Source organism: Mus caroli, chromosome 3, assembly GCF_900094665.2.
Source record: "Mus caroli chromosome 3, CAROLI_EIJ_v1.1, whole genome shotgun sequence".
NCBI lineage: Eukaryota > Metazoa > Chordata > Mammalia > Rodentia > Muridae > Mus > Mus caroli.
In genome coordinates, this window is record NC_034572.1 from 78527736 (window position 1) to 78551424 (window position 23689).

Consider the following 23689-nt stretch of genomic DNA (forward strand, 5'->3'; position numbering starts at 1 on the left):
CCCCGGTGCTTTTCTGAACGGAAGAGCTCATTCCTATTTTGATCACTGTATTAGCTCCTTTTCTGTCACTGTGATAAAATACCATGACCAGAAGCAGATTCTGGAAAAAGAGTTTATTTTGACTCATGGGTCCAGAGGAAGAATCTATAATGGAGGGAGAGACATGGCAGCAGGAAGCTAGAGTAAAATGCCGAAAGATCGTATCTTCACCACAAACATGAAGCAGAGAGAATGAATTAGAAGTGGGGTAAGACGGATCTCCCAAAGCCCATGTTCAGATTCAGAGATGGACTTCCTGCAGGAAGACTCCAGCTCTGAAAGGTTCCATAGCCTCCCCCAGTAGCATCACCAACTAGGAACCAGGTGTTCAGATGCCTGAGACACCTCTCATTTGAACCACCACATTCTTTTCCCCAGCCCCCAATAGGCTCACAGATGAAGCATAACACAAAACCTCTCTTTTATAAGGCCTATCATATCGCTGCTAAAAATCAACCATACCGTACTCAATGAGTACCATATCTTATTACTCATGGTACTTTTTGTTCATTGCAATTCAAACTGTGCCTCCTGTCTTCCATTAGCAAAGATTTATAAAACAATTAGCAATCAATAAAAGCCAAGACATGCTCTGCAATCTTCGTGCTACAGAGATGGGATAAACTGACTAAACTATTTGAAAGGTAAGTTTACATGCATGTCAGAAGTCTCTAAGATTACAACTTTGGAATTATTTCACTACATAAATATTTGTAGTCATGGGAAAATTGGAAGGAAGTTTATGTCCTTTACAGACAAATTAAGCAATTAAACTGCCCACATTCGGATATAATTTAGAATGATATTAAGTGATGAAGGCAAACTCTCGCACGATTAAGCAAATGAAAAGTAAAATACATGAATGACCATAATTATGCATTGTGCATATATGTATGATATTATAAATAAGACTTAAGGAGGAGGTAAATTGTGAATGGCAGTTATCTCCAAATGTATTTATTTTCTTCTCTAATGCTTTCATATTCCAGATTCTCTGCAATATGATGCAATAATTAAAACCAAGTAACTCCGTATAATAGAGGCTAGTCTTTAGCAATTAGTAACTTATTCTGCCTATTCAATGCATTAGGAAGTCAGACAGAGAAATGCCATTGTGGACTGAGGTGGCCAAAGAGAGTCCTAGAAGAGATTTTTTTCTAGGGCTACAGAGATGGTTCAGTAGATAAGTACTTGTCACACAAGCCTGATGGTATGAATTTAGACCCCAGAACCTAAATAAAAGTCAGACATAGTAGCATATGTGACTATAATTCCAACACTCTTCTGAGAACACAGGAGATGAGAGAAAAGAATCTGTGGATGCTCTCAGGCCGACTAGGCTAGTGTGCAGAACAATGAACATTAAGGGAAACTGTCTCAAACAAAGTAGAAGGAAAAACATGATACCTAAGATCTATGAGCTACACATGTATAATATGGTATATGAATCCCACCAACAAGCACAACAAAAAACACACAAACATGTGCATCCACGCGCGCATCTACACACACACACACACATGCATGTACACACAGTTCATTTGTCATGGACTTTACCATACAAATAGAATCTGGACATATAGCTACTACATAAGATCATGGATTCTAGGGATGGATTTCCAAATTCTAGCTGGGCTATTTCATTTGCCTATGACTATCATGAATTAATAATGTTTGTCTACTTGACAGAATCTAGATTGGCTTTGAACATGGGCCTTTGGCATGTCTGTAGGAGATTATCTTTATTACATTACTTGATGTTGGAGGAACATCTTAATGGTGGGAAGACCCAGTTCATGGGCTGGGTTCTGGGCTAACTGAAAAGCTACAGAGGGAACCGAGCACAAGCATCCCTATCTCTGCTTCTTGACCGTGGATGCACTACAATCAGCCGTCTCAAGTCCTACAGAAATACCTCAAGCCTTTCCCTTGTAATGTGAGATTAACTATAACTTGGGAATATGAACTGAAATAAACTACTTCCCCTTAAGTTGCTTTTATAGGGGTATTCTATGAAAACAACAGGACAATAAGACAAGAAAATACAAGTCTTTCAAACTCTCCAGTATAAAGTGGAGCTGTTGTCAACTCTTCCCTCGTAGAATGCCTTGAATAAACTCATGCAAGGTTTGTAGGATGGGCACCTCCCTAAGCATACAGACTAAGCCCCACTAACACACTCATTAGAGGAGCATGCAGCCAGCATAGTGTTCCATCCTTTTGCTAAGTTCTTCCTTTGTGTCAGATACATACACAACTCAGGGCTCACAGGTCTCCAGCAGAAAGACTGTCATCCCCACACTATAGAGGGGCAAGTACAGCCATGGAGAACATAGGGGCTCAACTGAGATCAGACCCCAAAAAAGCCTTACTATGGTGCCCAGGCTCCACCATCCTGCAGGTTGCAGTACACAACCCCATCTGCAATAGGACTTGCTCTTGAAAGGTACAGGAAGTACCATGGACAGACAGGGTAAACATGGGCCAGAGAACTGACCTCTAGATCACCAGGTAATTGCAAACTCATAAAGAGCTCTAAGCAAACAAATTACAGGACAAATAGGAAATAAAGAAATTAGCCAAACACAGATAAGTATTGGAAAAGAAAGGGAGAGAGGTGTCCTGGTTAGTTTTTGTCAATTGGACACAGCAAGGGACATTTGGGAAAGGGGAAGTCAATTTAATAAATGCCTCCATCAGACTGGCCTATAGGCAAATCTGTAGGTCATTTTCTTGATTGATGACTGATATGGGTGGGCTCAACCCACTGTGGGCGGGGCCATCCATCTCTGAATAGGTGGTTCTAGAATGTATCAGAAAACCAACTGAATAAGCCAGGAGGAGCAAGCCAAAAATCAGTGTTCCTCCATGATCACAGCTCAGTTCCTGCCTCCAGGTTCCTACTGTGGCTTTCCCTACTGGTGGACTTTATCCTATAAGTCAAATAAGCCCTTACTCCCCGAGTTGCTTTTGGTCATCATGCTTATCACAGCAACAGAAACCTGATACTAGAGGCACAGAGGCAGAAAATGAGAACATATGATAAAAAATCATTTGTGCTGATGAGAGATAGGGCCAGGTGAGAATACAGAGCTAGCAAACAAAACCCATTTTGAAGGGGAAACTAAGAGAAGTTACAAACACCTAAAGCTGGGAGCAAAAGAGGGGAGGACCATTCTCACCTCACAATCCACTGAGGACTAAGTTTCCTTCCATTTTGATTTCTGTGCATTTTGTCCAATGTATTATGCAATTACTTAATTTAAAAATACTTCACTGAAGCCTAACAGTAAATCAAAGCGAAGCCCCATACAGCCCAGTGTCCATTCAAGTGAAGCCTGGCATGTGCTGACGTGGACTCAGTAAATGACGGAGGGCACCACAGACGGAAGAACATAGCCAGTCACTGTGTGAAAGGGGGCTACTTACTTACCAAGTCGAACTAGAGACTGACTCATGCCAACTACTGACAAACAGCCTGTCCTTTAGTATTGCCCAGCATCAAGACCGGCTGACTTCCCTTTTGTTTTAAAGAGGCAGCCTTAGCTTGCCAACAAAAATATGTGATTGATCTAATTAGTGCTCTGAACGAGGGAAAACAGTGGGCCGAAATCACGGGCACTCCAAGATCACTCCTTTCAGGACAAAGCAATGTGGCATAAAAGCCAGTCCCTCAACTTGGACGTCCACACTCATTAAAAGAGATAAAACCTGACAGTCCCCAGCATGGAGGAACTTAATGACTATTATTGGATGGTGATGACAGAGATGCAAGTCTCAAAAGAACAAGCTCTCGTGGTGGAAAAGAGGAAGCCTAAAGGGCTGTAAAAATATCTGTGTGGTGGCTAAAGCCCAATTACTGGCTCGGGCTGGCAATTTCAGTGCATTATGCCAGCATTAGCATCACTATTCTGCACTCCATGCTTTATTAACAAGAGCTGACAGCGCCTCTCTTCAGTCGGGGTTATTAGCAAACACAAGTCTGTGGAGACGGGCAAAGTACTCGTTCAGTCAACAAATATTCCTGGGCATTTACTATTCATAGGTAATAAAGGATTATCTAGTCTTTTATTGTTAGTGTAAGAGAGTCTTAAAACCAGTTTGTATCAGAAGAGCCTTAATGGAAAAAGAATCTAGAGACGAGAAAAAGTGACATTAAGCGCCATCTAATAGCCTGCTGGGCACAAAGGGCAGCCAACTCACTGCATACTTCAGGGGTGAAGAGATATCCAAAAGCAGATATTCTCTTTCAGGGAAGATATTATTCATCTGAGTCTCTTTTGTGGATTCGGGCCAAAGTCAATATGGTATGAAGAAAATCTTATATGGTTGTTTATCCCAATTGTCTTGCCTACTTTGATTGCAACATCACTGCCTGGAGGGAACCTGAGCCAGAGAGACCCAGGGACCCAGGCTCATAAAGCCCTGGATTGAGGTGGGGGCAGGGGTGAGCGTGGGGGAGGAACACCCTGATCAGTCAGACCTCTGTCTCTGATGCAGAATCAAGAGGAAGGCAAAGGACAGAGCAGGGTAGAACAGAGGCAGCCATGCACGTGTGCCAGGACTGCAGTTTGCTTAATAAAGCTCTACTCTCACCACTAAGACATTTTATAAAACTACCAGTTCATGTTTAAAATAATAACAGTTTTCTGTCTCCATTTTATGGCTATTGAATATTTTGAGAACTCTTGAACTAGAAACATGAGTCCTTCTATATCACCCAATTTCAAACAGTAGGCATTATTTATATGAGAAATGTTCCGTGGGGAAAGAAAACATTAAATTTTCAATTTTATTAAATGTATAATTACTTGTATTTCAGTATTTAAAACAGTAACTATTCATTTTTATACTATAGATATACTATGGTATAAAATTAAATAAAGCTTCTATTTTACTAAATGCATAATTAATCATATTTAAGTATTTAAAACATTAAATCTATTAATCTTACGCTATAGATGTAACTATGGTATAAACCGAAACAGTAAAACAAAATTTCAGTGGAAATTTCCTTAACATATTTATAGACACCCCACTGTTAGTTAGCTGTTCAATTTTTTTTAGCATACAACTCTATGGGGCACAACCTTTACAGAAATCTTACAATAGATAGTGGTCAGTAGAATAATGAATTGTGTCATTTAAGGTACAAAAAATCATTAAAATATACACATATATGTAGCTTAAATGTTTTATCATGAAAACATATATATATATTTATTCCAATGTTATCACAAACACCAATGATACCACTTAACCACAGGTCTATTAACTGATGTTATTTTTCTTTGTTGTATAAGCTATACTCATAAATGGTCTAATCTATAATGCCCTACTTGGGTTGCCTGAGCCTGGGAAGCACTAAGTAAGAACCAAGCTCAGTGTAAAATCTTCCGATGTTTTGTTTGTTTGCTTGTCATTGTGGTGCTGGAAATCGAAGCCAAAGTCTTGCACGCTGCCACTGAGTCCCTGTCCATACCTAAGCCTCTTTCCCAATCATTTCCAGTTGTCTCTTCTGTACCCAGTGTGACAGCTGCAGTGTCATATAGCCTCTTTTCTCTGTTCTTTCCAGAGAGTACAACTTCATGGAAGTAAGTAACTCCCTTGTCACCCACACATTGTGGGTTATGGGGTGAAATCGTGTAATTACTGCCACACTGTGCACTGATCGGCAATGGGAGGAAACTGCAGTGCTGAGAGCTCATGGCAAATCGCCATCCAGACAGATCACTCTGCAGGGAGTAGGCCTTCCTAAGCAAAGGTGTTTCCAGAGGGAGTGGAAGGCAGCAGTGATCGAGGGATTCCCCAGTGGGCTAAGAAAACGGCCATGCCATCATATTATAGAGAAGCCGGCTCTAGGTGTCTCCTCTAGAGGAAGCCTCCGAGGGAGGGAACGTTTGTCTTTCTGTCATATTGCTCAGGGGAGAAGTGTTATGGAATTCTTCTCAGGAGGGAAAAATGTACTGCTTCCCTTATAGCTTGAGATCATCCTGAGAGTTTAATTCATAGTATTTACACTGGGAGATAATCACTAATAGACAGGCTGGTAGAAAAATTACTAGCCTAGAAAAGCCTGCTTACAAGAAAATTGCCACAGAGAGATTCACAAATACAGTCTTCCTCCCGAGTCTGTCCTGAACATTCTGAAAGATGCTACAAATAGGCAGGCAGAATACTGAATCTAGCCTACAGATTTACTTTTTATTATTTTCGTTTGCATTTGGAGACCTTTGGGTAAAGCAGCTATGTCTCTGTTACTGACCCCACTGTCCCTATGGTCTCTGGACCCTAGAGGGCATGCTACTGAACTGGCCACATATACAGTGCCATTATAGCTTGATTTTTTTTTTTTATAGAAACTAGATACTCTTACAACACCAGCATTCTTAGGAGAAAGTATTCATCTTAACAGAGTATCTATCTCATCACTATAGAAGGACCTAATTTCATCTGCCATGGAGAAACAGGTATGACTTAGAAAGACCAAGGATGCTACTGAAAAATATCTTGGGTCATTGAGGTGGCTCAGCTGGTAAAGGAGCTTGCTGCACAAGCCTAGCAAGCTGAGTTTGTGCTCCAGAACCCAGGCATGCTGTGACCCTCAGGCACACACACACACACACACACACACACACACACACACACAATCTTTTAATTAGCATTCCTAAGAATAATATGCATAGTCTTGATGAGACATATATCCCTGGGAGCCAATCTCTCCAGGTTCTGGGTCTGTAAGTGTAGAAATGGAGGCCCAGGAATCTGTGCTCAACAAGCATTCGAGGTGACAGGATATCAGGCCCTCTTGGAACAATCCTATAAGGTGGGAACTGACATTTTTCCTACTGTGCAAATGAAGCAATCAAAGGGAAGGATTAAGAAAGAAGATGGTGCCAATCCAGCTAGGAAGGTGAAGGATCAGGATGAAAAGCCAGGCCATCTCTATAACCATGTCCCTATGCTATACTACTATAGGAGCCTATAGGAGCCATTAAACACAAGCTCAAGATGTACTGCTCCTTACCCAAGTACTTCCACTGTCATCTCCGGTACCACCTTCCCTGTAAGAATGAGGCGCACACTTTACAAGTAGGGAAACTGAAGAAGAGGGAGGACAGAGGCCTAGACTGAAGATGCCCCGTTCTGAAGCACGAGTGGATGTTTTATAAACTCTCTGACAGCATGAAATAAAAAGGCTCTTTCCATTTCACCAACTCAAGATATGAGAATGGTAAACATAACAATTGTTGACGAAGCTAAGGATATTCCCAACCATTTCCTATAGTTATCTAAAGCTACAGAATTAGGATCAAAACGAAAGATTCTCTTACGAAGTCAAAAGCCAGGATCCTTACCTTAGGCTTGACAGCAAAAGCATGACCCACTAAAGATAAAATTGATGAACTGAACCTCATCACAGTTCAAAACCTTTGCTCTGTAATAGGTTATAGGATGAAGACTAAAAAGTCATACAGGTGTGGTGGCACATTCCTGAAATCTCAGCACTTGGGAGGTTAAGGCAGAAGTAAAACAAGTTTGTGGTCATCATTGGCTACTTAATAAACTCAAGATCAGCCTGGACTTTACAGAAGGACCCTGCCTCAAAAAGAAAGAAAGGAAGAAAGGGAGGAAGAGAAAGGGGAGGAAATGGCAGGCAAAAGAGAAAATCAGATTTTAAAAAAAAGACAAAGTATGGAGCAAGAAAAAAAAATCTGTTTTGTGAGTCAGCTTTCCTTCACTATGACAAAACACCAGAGCTAATCAACTAGCAAACAGGAAAGGTTTGTCTTGCTGCACAGCCTCAGAGGTTTCGACAGTACTCACAAGACAGTACCTCACACCTGGAAACACAGGGTAAAGAGATGAAGTTCACCTCCTGGCAGCCAGGAAACAGGCACAAAAGAGGAGACTGGAGAGGAAGCTCAGTCCCTCCTCCAAGAGCAGTCCAACAGTGACCTAACCCACTTCTACTAGGCCCTACCTCTGAGGCTCTACCACTAGAGACGGGCTGAGCCAAGCCTTCAACACATGGGCCTTGGGAAATATCCAGGTCTGAACTATACAGGATTGATACCTAGACCATTAAAGGACTCTCAAAACTCATCATACTGTTTCCATTTGAGAAAATTGAATGAAGTGTATAAGGGAATCTCTTTGCATTGGTCCTTTCATGTGGACCTAGGATTGCCCCAATAAAACCCCCAACAGGTAAAGAGAAAGCCATGCTCTCAAGTGTATTAAGTATTAAGTAGCATTTAGCAATGCTATTAAAAGTGGGGGGAAACAACAACAACAATAACAACAACTAACCAAAGAACTTTGCCAACAGTGCTGCTGTGAATCCTAAAAATAATTAATTATAATTGTATCTTGGAATTATAATTAATAATCTATCATCATGTGACAAGTATTTTGTGACAAAATATTTTAGCATATTTAAAATAAATATTTTAAAATATTTATTTTAGTAGTGATCATTACAGTTGCAGAGAACAAAAAAAAAAAAAAAAAAAAGAGGAGACAAGGCTCCTTCACCCTGCTGAGCACTAACCAGTCATCATAATAACCAAGATGCTGAGCACTAACCGGTCATCATAATAACCAAGATGTTAAAGAGCTGACCTGAAATGATGGTCCAGATACACTCAGCTGTTTCACAAATATTTACTCAATCCCTGTGTGTCAGCCCAGTTCTACACTTAGATATAATTTTACTTTTAAAAACAGGGTTTCACTGTGGAGCCCTGGTTTTCCTGGAACTCACTATATAGACCAGGCTGGTCTCAAATTTACAGAAACCTGCATGCCTCTGCTTCCCAAGCCCTGGGATTAAAGCATGACGCTACACCTGCTTTTGTCCTAAGATCTTTAATATGACAAAAAAAAAAAAAAAAACTAGGTTTCTATGCTCATGAGAATGTACGGTCTGGCCAACTATCTATGGCTGGTAAAAGAATAAAACAAATGAGAACCTAACCTCTATATATCTTGTGTCTAATTACAAACATGCATACACATACACACAGATATACACACAAAAAAACTACATATATACAGTGCACACAATCTAAATTCTGTAAGATACAACCCAGAATGTCAATAGTGGTTCCTTCTGGAAAGTGAAATTATATGTGTTTTACATAATTATATTAGTTTTTCTTCTCTGTGTATCATTTCTACAAGCGTCTGGTATTGCAAGATTTTAATCAGTAGGGAAAAAAACAACAACAACTGGTCAATGGAGAGTGCTTCCTCCACACCGTATTAATATATTCCATCTTAATGGCACAATTATAATTACATTAAATACACTCTGTCAACCAATCTGATAATGACTAGATATATAGTTTGCTTCCGGGTAAAAATCAACATACCAAGAGTATCCTTCTAAGTAAATATCTAATCACAGTCATGATTCTGACTTTCAGTTTAAAAGAAGAAATTGCCAGAAGTACAATTTTGGATCAAGAGGTATACACACAATGGCTTCTGGGCTCTCAAAAGCTGCACCAATATCCTAGCAGCTAATGATGCATCCTAGCAGCGCCCACCCGTGCTACTAATTAGCAGAGGATTAATGTGTTCTTGCATTTTCTAGAAGTTCACTGTTGAGGGGGCAACTCTTTCTAGCAGCAGATCAAACTACAAGTATTTGTCTACTAAATTTTAAAAAACTGTCAATTTTATTTAAATTGCAGAATTCTGCCAGATCTACATAGATTCTACACAGCGCCCCTGTAGGAATCGGAACTCAATTCAATGATGCTACAATATCTTGTAAATATTTATGGATTCATGTCCCCAATATTGTCTCAGCCAGCCTCCCCAGCAAGAACTGGATAAGGGCAGACATGCTTTTCAGCAGTAACCACCTCTTATGGGAACATGGGCACAAATGAGACACTGTGGCTTTTGTGCTGCCCTGAGGCCCGGGAGTGGTTTACCATTTGTGCACCTATAATACATCCATAATACCTACCAAGCTGGCAATACAAGTGATGATGACTCCCACGACAACTCTCTCAATATTCTTTTCACTTTCACAAGGAGGAAAATGGGGTTGGCAGAGCTGGGCCTAGAACCCACAGAGCCTCTGTGCCTGCCTCGAGCGCTTTCTCTGATGCTATTCTGTCAGTTGGGAGAACATGATGACTGGAAGCCAGGGACACCTTAATTCTCACAATTATACTTAATCAAAGTAATCTGCAATTTGAGATTTAAGTCTATACGCTCAAAATATACTTGGTTTGTAGATGTCTGTCTGGCTATGGAAAGCAGATATTTTAAGTTGCAGGCTAACAGCGAATGGGTTTATCTCTAACTCAGAAGATGATGAACGATTGATTATAAATCTCTACTCCAGTACAGGGCTTCTGATTGCATTAGACAGAGGGCATGAAGACTAATTAAAAGTGCTCATACGTTCATCACTGTTGATTGTGCATAATCCCAGGCTGAAGGTACAAGTGTGGTGTGGTCTCTAAAGTGACAGCAGAAACAGATGGATTCCCACGCAGAACCCCCACAGGCGATCTGTCTTGATTTCAGCATAAATGGGCTTTCTCTAATAACCTAAATCACAAACAGAATGACAGGCAGGAAACCCTAGGCCAAATTTTACTATTCTATCTGAGCAGGGGCTGGCCAGGCCTGGTCACATGGCATGTGATCAATAAATAATTATGGTAGATTGGTAAATAGGTCTGCAGGAATACTATAAAGGTTTTCAAAACTAATTTTTCTAGACACCCATGTAATTGGAAGTTATGATATGTGTTCCAGTGAGTTAAAGGCAATGCATCCTGTAGATCCCTACACAGACCCAAAGCTCATATAAATGGTCCAGTGCTTTAGCAAGTGGCTCCCGCTCTTTCTTCCCACTGTTTTCAGCAGTCATGGGCCAGTTGCTATGGTTGAGGGTACCCCTCTCCTCATTAGAAAGAACCTGCTCACCCAGCCTCCACTGAAAAGACAGGAGATGAGGGAAAGGAAGGAGATCAAAATTGATGAACAGAAGACATCTGAGATACACCTTTCAATTCACATGACATATAAAGGACCTGATGATGGAAATGAACTCAAAATTGCATGATCTTAGACTAACAGCAAGGAAAAAGGACCTTTAAAATTACTGGGATTCAGGACAGGAATTATAAACCTCAGGTAGAAAAGGAAAAATTAATGAAGATTCTGAACTTGAAAAGCTGCCCTGGTTTAAGCAGTCAAATGACAAAACCAAGAAAAACCGGCGAAATCCAACAGGGGAGAACTGTAAAATAGGCAGGCATTAAAAAGGAATATTTGGTATATTTGTTATTGAGGTGGAGCTTTGGCCTGCCATGGTGCCAATCGATTTCACAGACAGTTCTGTAGTGTCCGTGCTCTCCGTCCTCTTTTATGAGGCTCCCAAAGGTAGAAGCGGACCATCGGGCTTTGCAATGCTAGCAGAGCCCTCTCAGCCCTGAAAGGCCTCTTTCTGAAAGCAATCGCATGGCATGGATTTCTGGGATGCCAAGTGTCTACACAGTTTGTTTCTTCCATATGAATTAACAGCAAGCAAAATTCATGCTTTCTAATCTACAACATTCCTTCAGTATCCTTATGTTGACTTTTATTCTTCCAAATTCATGCTTTCCTTACCATACTTCCTTCTTAATACATCTCTTACCAGGCCTGGGAAATCCAGGTTCCATCTCTGTAGTTACTAAAGAAATCTATTTATAGATCAGTGGGCCTCCAATTGCCCACCAAGGAATCCAATACTGAAGAAGCCATACATTGCCCCTGTTCTTACTGAGCTCAGTCTAAAGTGGAGGTTAGACAGGATACCAACGGTGACCCCAGCTCCGACATTTTTAACTCTATTCCTTTTCTTCTAGGTTCCACGGCTCTAACTTCACCTTTTTGATTTCAGTAACTAGTTACCTCTAACATCTATAAAATAATCAATGCCGATTGTGATGGTTATCACCACGGACACACCATCTGTGTGTGTGTGTGTTTCCAGCAAGGTCTGACAGAGGAGAGGAGATCTACTCCAAATGTGAAGAGCACCAAGCCATAGACTGAGCTTCTGCCCTCCCTTAGACTATGTCTTGTTACAATAAGGAAAACTTATATATCATATAAAAACTTTAATTTAATTGTTTTAGACATGGTCTCAATGTATAGCCCAGGCTGGCGTCAAACTCACAATTCTCCTATTCCAGTCTCTAGGGCAGGGAACCCAGGCGTGCACTAATGTATTCAGCACAGGGTTGTTTTCTAACAGATACAGTCAAGTTGGTTCAGAATACAAAAAGATAGATGCAATGTTGGGATTCTATAAAAAACAATCAGAGCCTCAACGGGGGGAGAAAAAGCACACAACATTATTACAGATGGACAAGGAACACAGGTAAAGGTTATGAAAAAGCAGGCCTGGGAGAACAGAAAGCATAGCAGGCTCTTCCACCTCAAAAGATGGGACCTGATCCCATGCAAGTCTGGCCACTGGGTCATTCCGTCCTGATTGCTTAATGAAAGTGTGCAGATCAGCAGACATTATGCTGGAGCATTCCAAATGTCCCTAATTATGGCCAAGTAGATGAAGGCCTTAAAAATTATACTTCACCCTATTTGAAAGGGTATCTGGCACATCATTAATTAAAGCACCTCAGCTCCCCTCTACATTAGAAGCATGATAATTATCTTCATACAAAATTTGCTTTATAACACTTGAAATGCTTCAAATCCTAGGGTGACAACAGAATATAAACAAAAAGTCCATGGATTAACGCTGCAGTCCAATACTATACTACTGCAGATCAAAGTTAAGAGCGCCCCCTTTAGGAATAAGGAGTAGTAACAGTCCAGGGAAAGAAGTGCAGTAATTACCATGATGGTTATTGTAGTAATATTGGCAACATCAGAGCTTTCTTGAGTCACACATTACACTAAGTGCTTTTTTTTTCTACACTACTTTATGCTCTGAGATGGTAATTTACAAAGTTACCCAGCTCAAAATCAACAGGGTGAAGGACTGACCCCAGGTCCATCAGGCTCCCAAACCCCTAATCAGCGCTGTGCCACCAAAGAGCCTTGGTTAAAAGAGAGCAGGAGCAAGAAGGAGGACAGACTGTTGCAGGCACCTCCCCAGATGGTGATGAGCAGAATTAACAGCAGAAATCACACAAGATGAATGCCACCCCCCATGAGTGAGTCCAAATAGGCAGAGATAAAGAGTACTTTCTCACACAGGGCTGTGACCCCTGAACAAGGAGAACAGCAGGCGAGACTGAGGCGTGAGGAAAGGGTGACTCACCAAGGCTGCTCTTGGGGGAACTACAGGGTGCACTCATCTATCTAGTTATTCAAACAAGTACTGCATGCCTGTTCTGTGCTGTCCTGGCCTCCAGGCATGGTGTCCTGGAAAGCACAGTAGAACCCTAAGCAGGAAGAGTCTGGCAGATGACTGCAGGCCACCAGAACACCTGCCGCAGATGGCGACTTACCAGGGGGAGAGCTCCCCTCCCGACCCCAATTATGTTGTGATATCGTGAGGACATATTCACTCCAAAAGCACCGAGATTTAACCATTTCTTCTCAACAACAGAAAATGTGAGATCTTTGTGAGAAGAGTTTTTTTTCTGGAGATGAGAAAATGAAACACCACCCCAGGAGTCAGCCACCAACAAGAGCCCCAAGATCGTAGGGCCCATCTCTCCAAGAGCTGCAAAGTCCAGTGCTATCATGATGCTTCAACCCAGCCCTGATTTGCCAGTGTTTAAAAGCACATTATAATCCAGTGAAGCCAAATAAATCTGGCCTTAAATCCCAGCTCTGCTCCCTACAAAGACTGTAGCTTTAGGCAAAGTACTTAACCTTTTGTGGCCCCAATTTCTGCTGTTTCAAAATGGAGATAACAAGCTCTACCTTACTGGCACCTTGTGGGCATAATAGTACTCTCTTCACTGGGGCCAGACAATGTCCTGCCATGGCCCCATTTTCTGGGCACTAGTCAGAATTCTAGCCACTGCTTGGGGTCAGCCTTAAACAATGATTTTGTGCACTAGAGCAATATATGATCTCAACCTGCTAGCCAAGTGGAACAGAACCAGAGAAAGTCAGGATGGGAACATGATCAAAGCAATGCTAAGCTGGTCACCAGTCTGCAGTATGCTTGAATCTCAGAGATGATGATCCACTAGCTTCGTCATCAGCATTCCTAGTTCAAATCTAAGCGGTCAAGTGACCAGGTAGCAAGCAGTAAAGCAGATAAGGGTGAGGCAGCCAGCAGTTCGGAGTGTAGCTGGGTACGAGGAGGGATGACAACTGCAGCTGGGGAACTAACTTGTCGGGATCCAACAGCCTCTGATCCCAGCCGCTGGGTGTCCAGTTCCCCTCAGCCTTTGCCCGTCCTGGAGCCTGCTGCTCTCTTTGCCTAGGATCTTACAATAAGCTTCCTACTATCCAGGTCACAGGATGTTTTCTCTGTTCTCTGTGACCTGAGATAAAGTGGGCGGGAAGCCTCTGCCCACCTGGGAAAGAGGCCACAGGGAGCAGGGAAGCATTCACTGAAATTCTTTGTTAACCCTCACCGAATGGGCAGGGAAGACTAGACTATACCTTCGGTTGAAAAAGGCTAAATAAAGATACTTCCCACGGAGGGCTGCCGAAAGGACCACCTGGTGTATGCTGGGGAGGCTGCAAACCATCCACTGTGAGTGAATGACATATTTAAGACGCTTCCATGAAGGGCTGAAGATGTGCCTCAGTGGATAGAGTGCTGGCCTTATAGGCACAGCCTTAAATCGGCCCCCAGCAGCCCCTGAGCCAGGTGGTAGCATAAGCCTGAAATCCCAGCACTTAGAAGATAAGTGGGGGGCTGGTGAGCTGGCTTGCCAGGTAACAGCACTGACTGCTCTTCAGAAGGACCTGAGTTCAAACCCCAGCAACCATGTGGTGGCTCACAACCATCCGTAATGAGATCTAATGCCCTCTTCTGGTGCACCTGAAGACAGCTACAGTGTAGATATAATAATAAATAAACCTTTTTTTGAAGAAGAAGAAGTTGTTGTTTTTGAGTGGGCAGGTCTCATCCTCAGCAACACAGTGAGTGTAACATCAGACTAAACTACATGAGACTGTGTCCAAAAGGGAAAAAGAACATAATAAAAAATTCCACAATGTACAATTCCAAAGTCCAGAATTGCTAGTATTTTTATGATTTCTACCTTCCTTTGAGTGAATAAAAAATGACAGGAATATTCTCTAAGATAGAAAGGGAGCCACATTTGCTGCTTTTATCTTTGTGATAAATTTTGATGAAGGAAGAAGAGAATAAACACTACCCAGCATCCTTGAAACAACTCCACAAACAACAACCAAACCTAAAGGCAACACTTCCCTCCATATCTCCACCCAAATAACTCAGAAAATGACAGTCAGACTGCCAAGCTCCCTGTCCTGACACATGCCACAGTGCCACCTTCTAGTCTGGTCTCTAGCAACATGTCATTTCCCTACAGCACTCTTAGGATACCTGCCCATTTAGCGGTTATTGTATTGCCTGGCTTATGGCCCAATTTGTTCCATTTCACACCACCTGGTTTAAATACATACGTGAGTTCTGTATTGCAGCAGAATGGCTGCAATGGGTTTCTCCAAGCACCCTGGATGTGCACCCAATAGCGACCTGCCTCAGTGCCTTCCTCAAATCTGCATGTAGCAGAGAAAGTTTGTTTGCTGTATGTTCAAAGGCAGCAGCGAGCACTCCTGCATAAATCAAACCTGGCGATGGAGACAGGAGTGCTCTAGCAAGCCAAAACGTAATTTATCTCCATTTACTTTTTGTCAGGACCACTACTTAGGCAGGCCTGAGGTCAGTTGTTCCATTAGTTTTTCCTTCAGCATCCAAAAGGATCAGGTTCAAACACATCTGTTGTATGAACAAGATATTTGCCTCTCACTGGGTTTAGACTGGGAGAAGCATTCTTCACACCCAAAGCCACTGGCTACAAGGAACACCTGACATAACAGTGCTTGCTCAGGCTGCTGTTCACAGCTGCACAGTGTTTATTCTATGTTCTCGCTGTCCAAGGTGCAATGCCTTCCTGGCATCGAATGGCAGGAGCTCAAGGTGGGAAGCAGTGAACCACAAGCTTCAAGGAAAGCTTTTCGGTTTTGTTTTTCCAGGCAACGAACAGAATCCTGATTGTCAAAACTAGTACTCCTTCAGAATTGGAGCATCTCAAGGTTGTTCCCAAACTCCTCAGCTAATGGTATTAAACGCAACAAAAAGAAATACGGCCTATGATGAACAAAGCTTTCTTTTACATAAAAATCCACATGTAACTGTTGGGGCTTTTGCAGCTCTTTTCACTCCACCGCACTTGTGATACGAGGAGAAATGCAACAGCAACAGCAAGAGCTCATTTTGCAGGAGTTGAGAAGTACAGAGGTGAACAGAAAACAGTGGCTTTCGGTGGTCGGTGGTGAGTGTGGGTTGCTTTGCTCTGACATAGTTGGTAAACCAGGCAGAGTAGCTTTCATTATGTCACAAGGAGACTTTAAACCCTTGACTCTGCAAACAGCTGGTGCTCTCTAAGGAATCCGTACAACAACAAATTTTGATTTGTTGGGAGCATTTCCCCAGGTTATCTTCTCTGCCCAACACCACCTCAGTTCAGAGATGGAGCCTAACAGCACCCAGGCATTCCATGGAGCCTGCCCTGGACTGGGTCACAAACCCAGGAGAAGCTCAGAGAACATCGTGTAGCATGGCGGCCTTCAAGCCAGGGAGCTGACACTGGAATACTAGCTGGGCCGGAATTCCAGAGTCCTGCCATTATCTATCAGAGTCCTGCCCTTTCTATTGAATGGAGGGGTTTCACAATATGATGGCACTTCAGAGTGTGAAAATAAGATAGTCATCAAAATGCAGAGCAAAAGAGATGAAGCTGACCTGCCATTCAAGATGATTCCTATTTATGTCCAGTATTTATTATAGTTTCTCAAACCAGAGAGCCTTGAGCACATGTCAAGAGCTTACCACTTCCAAAGGCACTTCCAGCTGACCTCCCTGTGCCTATCCTTCAGGGCAAGGTTTTCCCTGGAATACTAACTTGTTCATGGTAAGCTTCTCAGAGTCCCACAGTGGCTCCCAACCTCCTGGTAAGCAGGATGTATAGGAGCTCTGTCCTGCCCAGTCACTGCCATAGCCCCACATGCCAAAACTCACAGCCAGAGTGGAGCCTGTGCTCTCATTCACCAGCCAAGGTCACATGAACTTCCACTCCAAGGAGACAGGATGGCACGTGTTGCTGCCTTTAAAAAAATGGCCCAAGGAGAGCCAAGAAGAGAAACTGTGGATTGGAACAGCTGGATAGTAGTCCTGGCCTTTCTTTATCCTGTCATGAGTAAAACTCTGTCAGCCCAGCTCTTCCACTATAAAAAAAGATGTACTAGGTCCTCTCTACTGACTTTCAACTTTTTCTCCTTCCCCAACACTTCCAGTAGGAATAATAAAAACACACAGAAGATTAATTAATAGCATTTAAGAAAACATATACTCAGGGAAAAAAAAATGTATGGGAAACTAACTGAGTGGAATACCCAGGAAAGATTGCTCTTGACTTCGCTGGCCCAGTGACAGGAAAGGTGCAGATCAAAAGCTCCAGTTATGTCACTGAAGTCTGGGTTTGTTCTCATGTTACTTGGTATAACTACTAGGAGGTTAAGGCGATCACTCAGCTGGTAGTATCCTGAACATTACAAGCATGAGGACCTGAATTCAACCCCCAGGATCCACATTCAAAAAGCTGAGAGAAGTGTTGTGTACTTGTCCCAGCCCTACAAAGGTAGAAAACGGGTGAATCACCAGTAGCCAGCCAGCCTAGCCTACTTGCTAAGTTCCAGGCCAATGATAGTGTCTCAGTAAAAAAGAAAGATATATAGACAGTATCTTAGAAACAACATCCAAGGTTTTCCTCTGATCTCTAAATGCACCTATGGAAACACGCACATATGTACATACACATACATACACACACACACACCCCTACTGAGAACACTAGCTATGGTGGTGCATACCATCCGTGATGAGGCAAGAGTTTAAGGCTGGCTTTGAATAGCACAGGCAGGTCGAGGTCATTCTACACTGCATGGGATGTTGTCTCAGAACTAACTGCTGACAGGTGAGGAGGTAGGAGAGTTGCAGTAGGCCCTGGATTCACTTCCTACTAAGGCAAACAAAAAATTACCAGAAGATATACATATTAAAGAACTACAAAGGGTAAGGAAGAAATCAGTATTCTAGGGGTTGTGGAGATGGCTCGGTGGATACATAGTCCTTGCTGTACAAGCCTGTAGACCGAAGTTTAAGATCCTGAAATTCACATAAATGCCAGGTGGGCATGGTGACCCACCTTTGGTTGCAGGGCTCAAGGTAGACATAGGAGATCCCAAGAGCAAGCTGGCAAGCTCTCGGTTGAAGTGAGAGATTTGGCATCAATGAACAAGATGGAGAGTAATTAAGAAATACTCCTAATATCAACCTCGGGCCTGCACATGCAACAGCACATGCATGTATCTCTACCCACCCACACATATATACCCACACATGTGAATATGCATACAAAAAAGTTCAAAAATATCACACACATAATAAGGAAGTCCTCTTTAAGTCAAGGGACAGTACTGAAAGGGAAGAGATAAAGGTAAATGGACAGGGACAACTAGGGACTAACCACCATGGGGGCAGGACCGTATCTGCTTAGTTTCCTTGTCTCCCAGTCTTCAGGGCCCCAGCTGAATGCTCAATGACTATCTGACGGAACAGTGCACAAACAAAATGGCTTCCTCTAACAGCTTGGAGATGTTGCTTATAACAAAGGATAAAAGCAATGTCCTTCCCCTCAGAGTCTCTACTAAAGACAACATTAATTCCACTTACTGGAAGCTCTCCTAATGATGACAGAGGGAAGAATGTAAACCTCACAGAATAACTATTCTGGGCAATAAATGATCAAATGCTACTGCGATAGCAAGTAAACAAATCTGTCACTTCACTCATTCTCCATGCTGACACATTAGCTAGGAGGGAGCCTTTTAATAAATAACAGAACAGTAGAAGTCATCCCGCAAGTTTGCCCAAACACCTTTGGAAACACATATCCATTTGCCACCTCTTCCTAAGTTGATTTTCCCCTCCAACCACATCAACCACAATTACAATCACATGTCAGATCCATGTGGTCCAAATGATAGACAGGCCCCTTAACCAAATGTATCACCATAGCAACAAAGGGACTGTGTTTGCTGCTATCTACCTGCCAATCAATTATTTAGCACGCCTATACTACAGTGACACAGCGTAAATGAACATGTTCATGAGCAGCAAGAGGCAGAACAGACTCACCAGCACCCAACAGCAAACTGATGACAAAGCAAGCATACTCTCCTGGAGGGTAGCATACAGAGCACAGTATAAAGGAATGGGGGGATATTCTCCTGGAGGGTAGCATACAGAGCACAGTATAAAGGGATGGAGGGAAAGTCTCTGCTTTTAAGTTCCTGCTTTAGAATTACATGAGCTTGTGAGCTCCCGGCTTTTATTTAAGGAGGGACAGAGGGAGCAAGGGAGCGGGCAGGAGAGAGGAAGGGAACAAGGGAGGGAGGGAGAGATCTAGGGGCTTGGGGAAGGAAATCACAGGAACTATATATACACCCTTTGTCAAAGGTTACTGGTAATATGACACAGTGAGCCAAAGGCTGAAATTTATTTTAAATTAAACTCCTATACCTTGGTTTGGTTTTGGTTCTGGCCTATTTTCTGGATTATTTCTCGTCAGGAGAACAGACTCAGTGATTGAGGGGACGGACAGTAATCAGCAGCCAGCTGTGGCTATCCTCCCTTTCAACCTGGCACAGCTCCACTGACTTCCCCTGGGCGATTTCTAAAGAGAACCTCAGACAGGTTCCCACCACCCCTGCCTTGATAAAAGAAAAGTGTTTCTATCCTAAGAACCAGAGATTATGTTAAGTCCAGAATGACCAGTCACAGTGGAGCAAACCTCAGTGTTAAGGCCAACACATCAGAGCAGGTTGTGCTGGTCCTCATTCCCTGTACCCTCAGAGATCCAGAAACTGGGATGTATTAAAAGATGGAGTCATTATTGGGACCAGAATGAACGCCTTCCTGTTCATATTATTGGTGTTTGTTTGTTTGTTTGTTTGTTTGTTGCTATTTGATTTTTTTTTTACACAACCCCTTAGAAAAAAGAAAAAAGAAATGATGGTAATCCTCCAAAAGATTCTAATCTATTTATACTAGGTAATGATTAAANAAAGGGTTCATACCAAAAAAAAAAAAAAAAANAATGTTTTTACTTGGTTAAAAATAACTGACAGAGCCCAGAAGAGCTCTCTAACTCCCTGACAAATTAAAAGCAGTAACCAATTCTTACACCACTTCCTCTCTCCTGTCCAAGATACAGTCCTCCTCACTCTGTGTGCCAGTATCCAGATTAGCATAAGTTGGAAGTATCAGGCTTTGATTAGACTGTAGGGATGACTAAATAATCTATTAAAACTGTCATTTCCAGACCAGTAGTCTATCACAGATATTAATTTTACTGTGGTAAACATAAGCAATCATATTAAAACATCATGATATAGAATTATTTTGTTGTTCATACAGAAAAAGATTAAAAAAAATATGAAATATTCACCAAAAGTAAGTTTCTCCCTTAAAACCCATCGTCCCTAAGAAAAGTAACGTAATATTTAACCCGAGATCTAGGGTGGCCTTTCTTCTGCAAATCGCTCTTCTAAGGGAATCAATGACCACATAAAGCAGCAAGCGTTTACAAACACTTCACACAGCACTATAATTTTATGTATATACCCACATAAAATAAAAGCATGTACCTTGGGGAACAATTACACAACCAAATGCCTTTCTGATTAGCATATAAAAAAGCTTAAGACAGATAACCTTTCACATCTGACAGCACACACGGCACACACAGGCTGAGTTATGACCAATGTTCTGTTGCTATAATTGACTGAATGCCTTTAGACAACTGGTCAGATACTCACCTCTTATTTTCTGTCAGCTGACATGCATGCAAATGCATATTATGAGACCCATGGAGAATAATAAGTTTTAGAAAAGTTCTTCCACTGAAGATTTTGGGTTTTTTGTAATTCTCTAACAACCTTGGTTGGAACATAAAAAAGACAATATAATAATGATATATAAAAGCTGCCAGGGCTTAAAAATGTGTTCCTTAAAGGCCCATGTGTTAAAGGCTTGGTCCCCAGGAGAGACAGGAGAGAGATTTTAAGAGGTAGGGCCTTTTTAAAAATTTTTTTTATTTCTTTTTTTATTAGATATTTTCTTTATTTACATTTCAAATGCTATCCTCTTTCCTAGTTTCCCCTCTGAAAATTCCCTATCCTCTCCTCCCTCCCCCTGCTCCCGAACCCACCCACTCCCATTCCTGGCCCAGGCATTCCCCTATACTGGGGCATAGAACCTTCACAGGACCTAGGGCAAGAGGTAGGGACTTAGGAAACGCCCTTAGGTCATTGGGAGCATGCCCTTGAGGGAGAGAGGGAGTTCTGGTCTTTCTCTTCTCCTCTAGCTTGTATTCCTGCTCCTGATGCCATCAGTGATGACTGGGTCCCCACTTTTGCCACCCAGCACTGCCGATGCCCAGAGCAGTGAATCCACCCAACCCTAGATTAAAAGCCCTGAAACCAAAAATCAAAACAAACCTTGAATAAATGTTTGTCTCTATCTACGTTACATTTATCATTTATTTTATTAGGAGACAGAAAGCTGACATAAACGTGCAAGCGTGTCAAGGGTGCTGATCACAGCATTCATGTTACTTTCTTGTAAATAGCAGGTACTCTTATTTACTGGAGAAAGAAAATTAGACTACAACACTAAACAATACCATTTCACTTCTAAATGTAGATTTTGTATGTAAATTATTCTTTTCGTACTTCAATTGCTGAACAGACACATCTAATTGCTTTTAACAGCAAAAAATATAAACTTCAAAGTTGTCCAGTGAGTCCATGGACTATGGAACCTATACAACAACTATTAAAATAGGTACAAGCCGGAGGGATAGATTAGTGGGCCAAATGCTCACTGTGCAAACCTGAGGACCTCAGTTTGATCCTCAGAACCCACAGTCTAAGAAGAGACCCGACTTCCGGGAGTTGTAATATGACCTCCACACATTCCCACACTCACACACATACATTACACACAACAGTGCTTTTATAAATGGTTCAAGACTATCAAAGAACAACTAAGAAACAGAATAGAGTGATCCCAAAATAGACCCCCTCATACAAAATCATGACTGTCACAAAGTCACTAGGATAATCCCACAGGTAAAGGAAAACAAAAGTCAAAAAATGTTGATAGAATAACTAGAAACATGACCACAACCCTACCTCATTCATGAAAGCTAACTTGATAGCTAATACAGATGAGAATATAAATGATAAAACCATAAAGCTGTTGGTGGAAAACAGGATAAGCCATGATGTGGGCAAAGGCTTTTCAAGTGGTTGACAAACATACAAAGAGCTCAAAAACAAAACAACAACAACAAATACACACGAAGTCAAATAACATAGTAAATAAATGAGCTATAGACAGTTTTCAAAAGATAAACTGTAAATGGGCAATGAACATGAAAAAATATTCACCATCACTAACCTTAAGAGAAACATAAAATGAAGCTGCACTGAGACGGTCTCTCACATCAGTCAGAATGACAGCCATTAAGAAAACAAATGACAAATGCTGGCAAGAATGCAGACTGAAGGGAACCTTTATATGTTACTGGTGAGATGGTACCTCAATTCACCCACTATGGAAATCAGTGTGGAGCATCTTAAAAACACTAAAAGTAGATAGATCCACCACAGGGCCCAGATAGACACCCCTAGTAACGTGCCCAAAGGACTCTAAGTTAACTACAGGGATATTGGACATCAATGTTTATTGCAGCACGATTCACAGTATGGAATGGAGCCAACACATGCCCAACAACACAGGAATGACAGACAGAGAACAGTGACATCCAGGCTCTTACCTGTTTCACAACTGGTGTGGTGATGCCACTGTTTGAAGCCCTCACAATAGGGTTCAATGAATTGAACATGCAATGGTAGCTGCCAATAAGGTTCACCCTCCACTGTTCTGAAATTAAAAATAGATACAGTTTTAATTTTATTGAAGGAAAATAGATCAAAGTTCCAGTTCATCAGAATGAAATTCTCCACACAGGAAATTATATGGTATCTTAACTACCAAGCCTGCTGTTGGTATTAGACTGTTGTGTAATTTAACATGTAGTGAATGTTTGGATCATAGATTTGTATTTGACAGATCACTTCCTATGTCTCTTGTCTTGACTCTCTAATGGGAAACAAGACTCAGATACCAACACAATGTGTGCTGGAATCCATGGTGTGTGGCATGAGGTTGCCTACTGCTGGTTATAATGGTGTGGAGTCCTCACACCTTTCAAGCCTGTCCATCTGCTAATTTGATTGTTTCTCTTGCTCTATTTCAGTTGAACTCACTTTCAATCAATTAATGCTTAACATGGAGAGATGAATACCTGAGTTTACA

At 41.8% G+C, this 23689-nt stretch overlaps 1 protein-coding gene across 1 annotated transcript in view; it reads right to left on the reverse strand.

Moving 5' to 3' along the window:
* Fam160a1 (family with sequence similarity 160 member A1) overlaps window positions 1-23231 on the reverse strand; it is a 124531-nt gene extending 101300 nt beyond the window's left edge. The window contains exon 1 of the mRNA XM_021158436.2: window positions 23148-23231. The gene's annotated coding sequence lies outside the window, so the exon portion shown is untranslated. The remainder of the gene's footprint in view (window positions 1-23147) is intronic.
* Window positions 23232-23689: the final 458 nt, after the last annotated feature.